Here is an 11,109-nt window from a genome sequence, read left to right as displayed (position 1 = left end):
TTTTCCCATTGCAGCACTTCCAGAAACTGGAAGAAACCACTTCTGGGCCAGGATTCACACACTTGAACTTGAGTTCAAGGTCACACTGAAAATGAGCTACTAGATAAGGATTTTCTCCAAGGGAGCTGATGGACTATCCCTTATGGCAGCACACAGAGCAAACCCAGCTCTCTGGATGGTTCAAAGGCCTTCTGAGGGACATGTTTCCCATTTTGAAATGAATTTCATTTCTTTCTTTGTCTTCTTTCCCTGTCTGTGCTCTGAACCACTACCCCAACACAAACACCACATACATTTTCTCTCTCACTGCTCCTTGTGCTGTGGTAGCATTGATTCCCCCCCAACCAAACACACACATTGTATTTCAAGATCCACTTTCTTTCTGCAGCCTCTTCACTCTTTCCCTGGCTCTATTGTATGAATTCGTTGTGTGCCCTCAGGTGCACGTCTTGCAACACTTCTCCAGTTAGTGTTTGTATTCATCTATTCATCCCTGGCCACAAGTGGAGGGTGACTTTATGAGAACTGCTCTGCTCCGTCCACTTGTGCCCCGTTAAGAAGAGGCTCTTGGCCAATGGTTGTCTGAGCCCTTGTGCACCACTTCTGGAGCACTCCATATCACCCTCCCTGATGTGAGTATTATGGGTTTTGTTGAGTTTGCATAAGGGGGGCAAGACCTCCACGAAGCCTGTTATGCTGGAGGGATTCGAGGCTGATTAATTGTAAAGGTATATTTGGCTTGTTGGGGGTTTTTTGTTGTTTGTTTTTTTTTTTCACGATTTGGCTTGTTGGGGGTTTTTTGTTGTTTGGTTTTTTTTCACAACTGAGATTTCCTGTGTTTCTCAGTCTTGATTAGCCAAATTATTATTTTATACAGAAATAAAGGCTTAAAATTCACTCTCCAGTGAAATAATACTTGCATCCACTCTGTCAATGAGTGAGCTCCCACTATCTGTTCGTCAGAACCTAAATTTTGGCAAAATCTCTTTCAGGCCGGGATGTAGTGTCCTGAAATATAACAGGTTTAAGCAATCATTTTGTAGTGGGATATTCCTTAATCCCCCTGTACATCTAACTAGAAAGGAGAGATGAAGAACAGCTTTAGGAAGCTGGGAGAAAGTGGAGTGTTTCTGTCTTAGCTATTAGCAGGTCAAAAGCTTCTCTTAAGGAAACCTGCCCATTTAAACAGAAAACTGAGAGCACACAGAGTATTTTTCTCCATCTTCCCTGCAGAGAGAGAAGTGAAATCTAGGCATTAGTGCTAAATTGTTTTCAATTTTTGTACTGGCTTTACATAAGTAGCTTTTTCTCCTCCATGTCACTACACTTGACAGCTGTTAAATACCACCCTTGTCAAAACAGGCCCTTGTCCCTTCAGTCTTTATCCCAGTAAAATTCCCAATTCCTGGTAAAGAGCATGAATCCCATGCTGTGAGTGAGCTGCTGTGCTGGTCTCTGCAGTACAGGCAGGGAAGCCCCCATGGGGCTGCCAGGGATAGCACACTGCCCAATCAAGCCCAGCCAGGGGCATCCTGAGCTCCATCCCGACACAAGCCCCGTCTTGCTCTTGTGCTCCAGAGAAAGTTTAAGAAAGAGAAAAAAAAGGCTATTTCAGACTGAAGACAATTACCAAAATATCTCTTCTTTCAGCTCTGTTACAGCATCCAGTACTGCTACTGGTGTGACGAGAACCAAACTTTCAGCAAGCGCAGCTCTTGACAGATAGGTTCAGAAAGACATACTGGAAGTATGTGATGAATAAAGTTGTTTTTACTTTCTGATGTCTTCTGAATGCTTCACAAATGAACCTTCAATCTCCTTCTGAAATATATAAGGACCCTTGCATGGGAAAGTATGTGATGAATAAAGTTGTTTTTACTTTCTGATGTCTTCTGAATGCTTCACAAATGAACCTGAAATATATAAGGACCCTTGCATGCGGTCCTTCTCAGAGTCTGCAGGGTTCCCAGCATGTGCCAGAGGGTCTCCCACTCTTCAGAGGTCAACATGAACAACCTAGGTTAAGGCCTCAAATCTTAGTGTTGACCCCAGGTCCTTCTACTGCAAGTACACAAGTATTGCCCTCATTTGAACATAGTGTTTCTAAGGAAAGGAGCAGAGGTAGGTGGGTCTGCTGACATGGGGTTTGTCGCACATTTCAGTTGACCAAAGGTCCAGCTGCTGGGCTGCCTTTGACCCAACCAGGCTGCAGCATAGGCTTGTGTCCACCCAAGGGAGGATATGCACCAGGAGGAGATGGCTATTCATCCTGTAGGACTGGATTTCTACTCGCTGAGATGAAGACCAGGAGGAGATGGCTATTCATCCTGTAGGACTGGCTTTCTACTGCTGAGATCAAACACCTCCTGCCTTTCTTCAGCAGAGGTTGACCATGATGACAACCAGCTATACCAACCACCTCGTGCCGGGGCTACAAGCAACCAAGCTACAACCCTCAGCTGCCTCCACTGCTCACTCCTATTGCCTCCAGCAGGACTTAGACCCCAGCAGAGCAATGGTACCTCTGGATGGAGGAACTGTAAGGGCATCTGCAGTCTGCTGCTGTCCTTCAACTAATGAGCAATGACAAATTAAAGCACGTTATTTTCACAGGAGTACCTGCTGACAGGCAGACATACAGTGTCTTTGTGGTGGAGAGGAGTCCTAGAAAGCACATGAGACAATCCTTCTCTGCTGTCTCCTGCATTTCTGGAGTTGCTGCAGTCCCTTTCATATGCCATGAAGGAATAGGTGACCTGCTACCATGAGTATCTCCCTCTTTTGTGACGCCAGTCCTCCTTCCAAAACCATCTCTCCAGGACGTGAGATTACCAGCCTGGCTGGATGGAGCTTTTCTATCTCCAAAAGCCCTATTAACAGCATACACGTGTAATTTGGCCATTACACCAACAGCAAAAAGAAAATGTTGCTGGCTTTCTGCACCATTTTTCCCTGGTGTCCTTTCTCTGTTATTTTGTTCTTTTTCCTCACTGCAGTCATTTAAACAATTTCCAGCCTCACATTGAAGTGAAGTCATTTTAAGACAGCTTCCTCCTGTTTAAATTAGGAGGAGAAAGAAAAGGAAAAGAAAACCTTTCTTGCTTTGCTTTCAGCCCTTCAATACGAACAAGTAGGAAGTATGTTTGATGGTGGTAAATCCCTTCACCATTCTGGCAGGAGTACCTTCCCTGTAAGGTACTGTCACACAGTAAATCTGAGATACAGACTTGCAAGGCAGCCCCATGAATCTAACTACAAGGTCAAAAATATTTACCTGCCTTTCTTTCAGCAAAGTTATGGTGGTGGTCATAAGCTTTCAAACACAATATTTTCATTATATTGATATTTTCCAATCTTATATTGAAATACACGGGTAGTTTAAAAAGCTGATACTGGTTAAGAAGAATTATATTTTTCAAAACTATTACTCTCTATTAAAGACCAATAAATACCACGGGGTACTTGGGTGAGTGCAATAGGGTGTCTCTCCTGGGCAGCTTGTGCTTTGTCACACTCCTGTGCTGTGCCCACCGCTCTCACCAGGTGGGCTCCTGCCCAGGTCAAAGTGGTGCTTCTGCTGCACACCCCACACCTCCTACCTCACTCTGCCCTCAGCTCAACCTGTGCCTGCCCCTTCCAGCACCACCGGTCCAGCAGCCTGATGCTCACTTATGATCAATGTATTGTGTTAATTGTAGTTCACTTAAGAACTACATGTGGCCTGTGGCTTGGAGAACTTCCCAACAGGCAGGGGAAGGTCTCACAAGGGAGAGAGCACCTCACAAGCAAGGGCAAGCAGAAGGCTGAGCTAATAGAAAACACCCAACAGCTTCTTAATTTGCCACCTGGATTTTGACCCCCTCAGTTTCATATTTTGGAGCTTTTCTCCTCAAACAAGAGAGCTACTAATATTTTCCTTAAATAAACTTAGGCGTTTTCACACAATCAGATTATTCCAGGAACCAGAGCTTCAAAGAAAAGCCAGAGCCTGTTTCAGGAGGTGTGAACACAGAATCCCCCGAGCATCACAGTGCTGTCACTTGGATAGATGGGAGGCACATTTTTGCAAAGGGAGGGTTATCCTTCATTTTTAAAAGATTTGCGTTTTGATCCAGTTAGCTTCTTGAAAATTTAGCACAGCTCCTCTCAAATTGTCTCGGAGCCTCAAGGGACCGGTGAAGAGAGAGCAGTGCAGGAGGGGGACAACACACCACGACAGCACAAGACTGCAGCTGATGGAGAAGGGACGCTGTGAAAAGAGCCAGGTCACTGGAAGGACAGTGCTCGGATCCTGGCTGTGGCAGGGGCTCTCTTTAGGTTGATACTAGATTCTGTGAACTTGTTTTTTTGCCAGTGGTTTTGAGCAGGCATTGGTAAGACCACCGACACCAGGTCTGAATTATTCTGCTGTGAACTTCTGGGTAGGAAAGTCAGATGAATCAGGCACAGGTCAAGAGCTGCTCTCTGAGTCATCCATCTGACAATGACCCACAGCGTGTCTTAAAGTCAGCAATTTAACCTCCCATGTTTCTGTTTCTTTATCTGTAAAATGGAGCAAGCAGAGTATTTTGCTCAAAAAGCTTGAAACTCGTTTGTTTGACACACTGAAAAGCAGTGTTATGATTATTCTCATATCTGCAGATGCATAGGAAACGAAGATAAACAAAACACTCTGGTCTTTGGTTTCCTAAATTCAAAAATCATTTTTATCTGCAGATCAGTGCAGGCAATACCAGGTTGCTTTCCTTTAGGAGGCACGAAGGATCAGTAAAAAGTAGGTTGGGACTTTGAGTGTCTAATTCACACATTTTTTTTCTCTGCTGATTTGCTAAGTAGTTGAGTCTAAATAGGAGGAGAAGGAGCAGGTCTCTCTTCAGGCAGCTTGGTTTCCATGGGACTTCAAGTTATCGATCAGTTAACGTCATTACCAGAACAGCTGACGTAGACTTGCTACAGTCATATTCATGTCACCGCCTGGGTTTGCTAATGCACAGATTTTTGCTGTCTTAATATACCAACGCTGGCTGCGGTTCATTGTTGAGGCTCCTCTTGGATTCATTTCCTTACGAAAGCTACGCCAACCTCCAGTGCATAAATAGCACATCAGTGCAGCATACTGTGAGGACTAGATCCGCTTGGATATTTTCCAGCTGAATTTTTTTTTTTTTGCCATTTGAAAATGCCGTTTGGTCGAAATAGGAATATTCAGCAGTAATGTGTTGATTTTGTCAAATTGGAGCAGCCAGGGGAGTTAAAACCTATTAGTTTTGCCATGGGGGCTCTTGCTACAAAGCCACTTTGCACCCCAGGGCCCCAAATCTCCACAGCAGCTCCCACAGTTGAAGAGCTGGGAGGAGGAGCTGGTTTTGCCACAGGGTCCCCCCCATTTTCCCCAAGCATCCCTTCTGGGGCAGCTGGGCTCCTGCCAGCACACCGGGTAGGCAACTCTGCTTCTTCACAGCAGAGCTTTCCTAAGCTTTTTCAAATCTCATGAGCTTGCCCAGACTGGAAGGTTGGTTTTCTGCCTTTCCTCAAATAAGAACCCTTTTAAAAAGCCTGCTTACAGACTTTCTGTCATGCTGGAACACCAACACACACGGATGCATTGGAATAATCTCAGGTAAACTACTTTGCTGCTGAGTATTGATAACAGCAGCAACCAATTCTCCTTCAAATGAAAAGGCAAACAAAAAGGAAAAGAAAAATTCTAACGAGATCGAGGGGACAAATCTGACCAATAATGGAAAATGTTGTGTGGGCCTGAATTTTGGCAGCACACCATCTTGCCTTCCTCTCCCCTGCCGCCTTCGGGCCCCAGCTGCTCACATCTGGGCAGGGGAGCCACCAAGCAGCGGTGGGGCACAGCAGCCTGGCTTTGTGCCTGGAGAGCCAGTGGGGCTCTGAGAAGGAAACGCCTGTGCTATCTCACTCATCTCCTCGTGTGGCTGTGGACAGGGTGTAGCCTTTCGTTTTGCCCCATCTGCAAACGGGGATCAGGATGCTGGCTAAGGCTGCTGCCGACCCTGCTGTGACAACGTCACATCTTCTGGAGCCTGGCCTAATTCATTTAATTTGAGCTGCCAAGTAGTTCTCAGAGGGTAAGAGCTTCAAACTGCTCCTGTCTTAAATAGATTTGAAGAGATTAGCTAAAAGTGAAAGACTCTGTATCCAGGCCACTCCCAGCGCACAGCCCAGCACTGTCTGACATTGCTTTTCTATAGAGTTCTGAAATGCATTGTAAAGGGGGTGGTAAGGAAAGACACCCACCCATTTGTTACTTAAAGTACAAGAAAGCCAGTTTCAAACTCATGAGCATCCATATGATGCGTAACGCATGCAACGAAGATATTTGGATCTTGTTTTCGCTCTGGTAAATGTTCCCACCCCTGTCTCCACAAAGCCCTTTATTCGGTGGGAAATTTTACTGCATCGTTGTCACTGTCCAAGAGTGCTCCTCAACCACATCTGGAATGGTGATTGAGCGCTGAAAATGGCAGCAAGGAGTGTGGCTCCATGCTGAACGAAGACACGCAATGTGGATGAAGCTTTTGGGATCTTTCGGCAATCTTTTGGGATCTTTCGGCAATCTTTTGGGATGCTTTCTCTGAAGGAGTGTGGCTCCATGCTGAACGAAGACATGCAATATGGATGAAGCTTTTGGAATCTTTCGGCAATCTTTTGGGATCTTTCAGCAATCTTTTGGGATGCTTTCTCCATACTGAACTGCCCAGTGCCCAGAATAAGACTCCTGGCAAGTTTTCTGACTTGCTGTGGGCAGGTGGAAAGGGCAGGCCATGAGGGAGGGCTGACCCCGACTCCATCACAGCTGCTTCATGGTAAGCCCCCCGGCAGCCAGGGCAGCTCTGCATCCCCAGCATGGTCTGCAGGGCAGGCAGAGCTGCCCTCAGAGCAGGATTTGGCCCATAAGGTGCCAAAATGCCCTGGCTTTAGAAGGAGCCACTGGCACTTGTAGCTTTCTACAAGGCACTCAGGATTTCAAAACTATCACCCTGTCAGCCCTGCAAGTCTTGTCTGTGAAGGAGCTGGGAGCTCATCTGCCAGCCTCTTTGTTATTCCCCTTCATTTTACCCTGCTTTCTTGTAATTTTTGGTGGGAAAGATTGCTGTGAGCTCTTCAGTCTTAGCGCAAATCTGAGTCTGATTATCAGAACTTTGCCAAAAATATCCTTGTTTTCCTCCATCGCCTCCAAACATTTGCGCACTGCCAATCAGTGAGTGACCCACATCAACAGTGTGGGGCTTCGTTTTCTGCAACACAAGCAGGTGGGAATGAGTTTTGATCTGCTAGGGGCAATGTATAATTTGAGTACAACCACCTCTGTAGCTTTCAATGTCAGTAAGTTTCCATAGCTCAAAGGAGTGGTCCCAGCATCTGAGAAATCCTATGTTAAACACCAGTTCAGAAAAAAAAAAAAAAAATCAAGCAGACTTACTGCAGCCATAAAATCAAGGAAAGTTCAGTTTGCTCTGACTTAAGCTCTTCTTCTTTATACTTCCTAGGAAATCCTGATTTGGATCCTGAAAAAGGAAGTTTTTCCTAGGAAAAAAAATGTTTTGCTCCTTCTGATGCTCACTCTGGACAGAGCATGTTTATCTTTAGTCATCTTCGTCATTAAAAACCCGAAGAGGATTTACACTGCCGTTCCCCGAAAATGTGCCTTCTAATCCTCCAAGTGTACAAAGCAGAAATAGGTCCCAGACACCCAGGATCTTACAAGAGAAAACAGATTAAAGTGCATCAAATTGGAATCTAACATGAGGTTTTATTTTCCTTTTTAGTGTTCCTTCCTATGTGCAGTTTGCTTCTATAAGTTCGAGTCCTGTTACCAATGGTGTATATTTGTGTAACAGAGGCAGGTGGGTGGATGTCAGAGGCCCGTGCCCTGCTGGGCCAGAGAGGCTGGGACACCTTCCACGGGAGAGGTCTCACCACTGGGAACTCACAGTTGGAAGAGAAAAGCCAGATGGAGGGCTCCAAGAAAAGATGGTTTCTTTCAACATGCGGATGGGAATGGAGGCAGAGAGGTGTGGGATAGAGTTTCTTAAGAACTCAGGGCTGCCAAGCACGGGCAGGTTTTCAGAAGAGCTGAGGTCCCATTTAGTAAGTAAAATAATGGGCTAATTCTTCCAAAGAACTCTGGACAAGGAGAAATGAGTTCTTCTGGGGATCTTGCCTTATATAGTTATTGTAACGACTTGGCTTTGGTGCCAAGTGTATGAAAATCCATCACAAAGTGACTTGCCAAAGTGATACAGCGAGTCTGCGATACATCTGGGGATCAAATCCTGATCTCTGAGACAAAGTACATTATTCAGGCCTCTTACTTGTCTGGAAAGCACAAGATTTGGCCTTGGCTTAGCTGTCTTGCTTTTGACTAAAAAAAAAAAAAAGAGCTCAGAGCAGATCTTGCAATTCCTTAGGAGCATTTCCCCAGGGAGCTCTAGAGAAGGACCTGACCTCTCTACAAGGAAATATCCTCAGGGCTTGTATGACTGTGATGAGGTAGAGACAGCCCCACCTCGTCCTGCCTGCCCTGAGCTGTGCAAAGGGCTCCAGGGCTCAGCAGGATTTCAGATCTTCCATGCACACTTCATGATTTTTGAACAAATTCCTCCAGGGCTGCCAGGCATGATGAAGGCTTGGAGGATGCCTGTGAGCAGGTTGGTGAAGCAGCTTTCCCCGAGCCTTATAAAATCATATGCGGGAGAACTTTTGTTGCAAAAAAAAACCCAAAGGAAAAACTTAAACACTGGTCTGCAAGCAGTGGGAGTGGTAAGCACTGGTGTGGTGCCATGCTTTCCGTGTTTTATCCCTGACCTACCTTTTCATTCAGTAGGAGCTTTAGGTTTAGCATTTCCTTCAGACAGGCTTTCACACTGCAGCTTGGGCAGCCACTTGGCTAATTGTAACAGCAATAATTACAGGAAAGTAGCTGAAGGCAAGGCATGGGAACAGAGGCTTTCTTAGAGATGCAGGCTGCAGTTCTGGATGCATTAAAAAGGGACTTATTCCCCTCCCAGCTGCCTGGGTGCCTCTAGAGTGGAAGGTCTCACTGGCCACTGGTACTGGCATTTCTCTATTGCTGAGTGCCATGGTTTAACCCCAGCCAGCAGCTAGGACCACGCAGCCACTCGCTCACTTCCCTCTGGTGGGACAGGGGAAAGAATCAAAAGAGTAAAAGTGAGAAAACTCACAGGTTGAAAAAAAGACAGTTTATTAAGTAAAGCAAAATCTGCACACACAAACAAAGCAAAACAAGGAATTCATTCAGCACTTCCCATGGGCAGGCAGGTGTTCAGCCACCTCCAGGAATGGTGACTTGGGAAGTAAAAACACCATGAGTCCAAACGTCCCCCGCTTCCTTCTTCTCCCCCCAGCTCTCTATGCTGAGCCTGGCGTCATATGGCATGGAATATTTCTTTGGTCAGCTGGGGTTGGCTGTCCCACCTGTGTCTCCCCTCTTCTTGTGCCCTCCCCAGGCTGGTGGGGTGGTGTGAGGAGCAGAAAAGGCCTTGGCTCTGTGTAAGCACTGCTCAGCAATAACTAAAACATCCCTGTATTATCAACACTGTTTCCAGCACGAATCCAAAACATTCTAGCTACTGGGAAGAAAATTAACTCTATTCTAGCCAAAACCAGCACACTGAGCATAACAGGCTCTTCTCTAGCAGTACTTTCAGTGTAGTCTCCAAAGAAACTTAGCTGTCTATACAGCCCGGTTTTCAGCTATCTCATCAAAAACTTCCTTCAGGAAATGCATGTTCTTTCTGAGAGCCACATGTATTTTCTCATTCTGTCTCATAACCACAGCAAGCCAGAAAAGGCTGGGAGATGAGGTGTAGAAGAGGGGCAGATAGATAGACAAGCTAAGAAAGCTTAAATAAGACATACTCAGATCATAATACCTCTAACATTATAATAAAATACTTCTAATTAGACAGGAATTTTCCAATCAGATCATTAACTGAAATCTTCCCACCAAAAGGAAGACCTTTCTGAAGCAAATCACCATAAGGGCAGTATAATAATATTTTGTTTACAGAAAATTAGGACAAAAATCTGATCAACACAATTGACAGTTTGGTTACATCTTCATCTCAGAGTTAATGCCTGTGAGGAGCATCAAGAGCACTGCTCCTGCTCCACGTCGGGCTTCGATGTCAGCAGTAACTCCTGACATTCTACTGACCTTGCTGTGCTGTTGTAGTGCTGCCCTCACCTGTGTGGTGCCCCTAAAACCCATCACCTTGCCAGAAGATGAGCTGTTCTATGGTTCCTGCCTAGCAAGTAATTTAAAAAACAACCTTCTAGGCACAGCGGGGAGACCAAGCTTCCCAGTGCCTTCTAGAGATGCACGAAGATACGGGAAGACTACCAGCACCTGAATGATTTTGGCTTCACCATCTTTGCAAGCAGGGTGTTCCTTTGCAAAAGCAACCCTGAACTCAAACCCATACCTGAACTAAGCCAGTTAGCCCAGATTTGAAACATCACCAAATGCAGGCATTCTGGTATGAATTAGGGGTACACCCAGACATTAACTGAAATCTTCCCACCAAAAGGAAGACCTTTCTGAAGCAAATCACCATAAGGGCAGTATAATAATATTTTGTTTACAGAAAATTAGGACAAAAATCTGATCAACACAATTGACAGTTTGGTTACATCTTCATCTCAGAGTTAATGCCTGTGAGGAGCATCAAGAGCACTGCTCCTGCTCCACGTCGGGCTTCGATGTCAGCAGTAACTCCTGACATTCTACTGACCTTGCTGTGCTGTTGTAGTGCTGCCCTCACCTGTGTGGTGCCCCTAAAACCCATCACCTTGCCAGAAGATGAGCTGTTCTATGGTTCCTGCCTAGCAAGTAATTTAAAAAACAACCTTCTAGGCACAGCGGGGAGACCAAGCTTCCCAGTGCCTTCTAGAGATGCACGAAGATACGGGAAGACTACCAGCACCTGAATGATTTTGGCTTCACCATCTTTGCAAGCAGGGTGTTCCTTTGCAAAAGCAACCCCTGAACTCAAACCCATACCTGAACTAGGCCAGTTAGCCCAGATTTGAAACTTCACCAAATGCAGGCATTCT

The sequence above is a fragment of the Calidris pugnax genome, unplaced genomic scaffold (assembly GCF_001431845.1).
Source record: "Calidris pugnax isolate Ruff unplaced genomic scaffold, ASM143184v1 scaffold54, whole genome shotgun sequence".
Taxonomy (NCBI): Eukaryota; Metazoa; Chordata; class Aves; order Charadriiformes; family Scolopacidae; genus Calidris; species Calidris pugnax.
Note: the sequence above shows the minus strand (reverse complement) of the source record.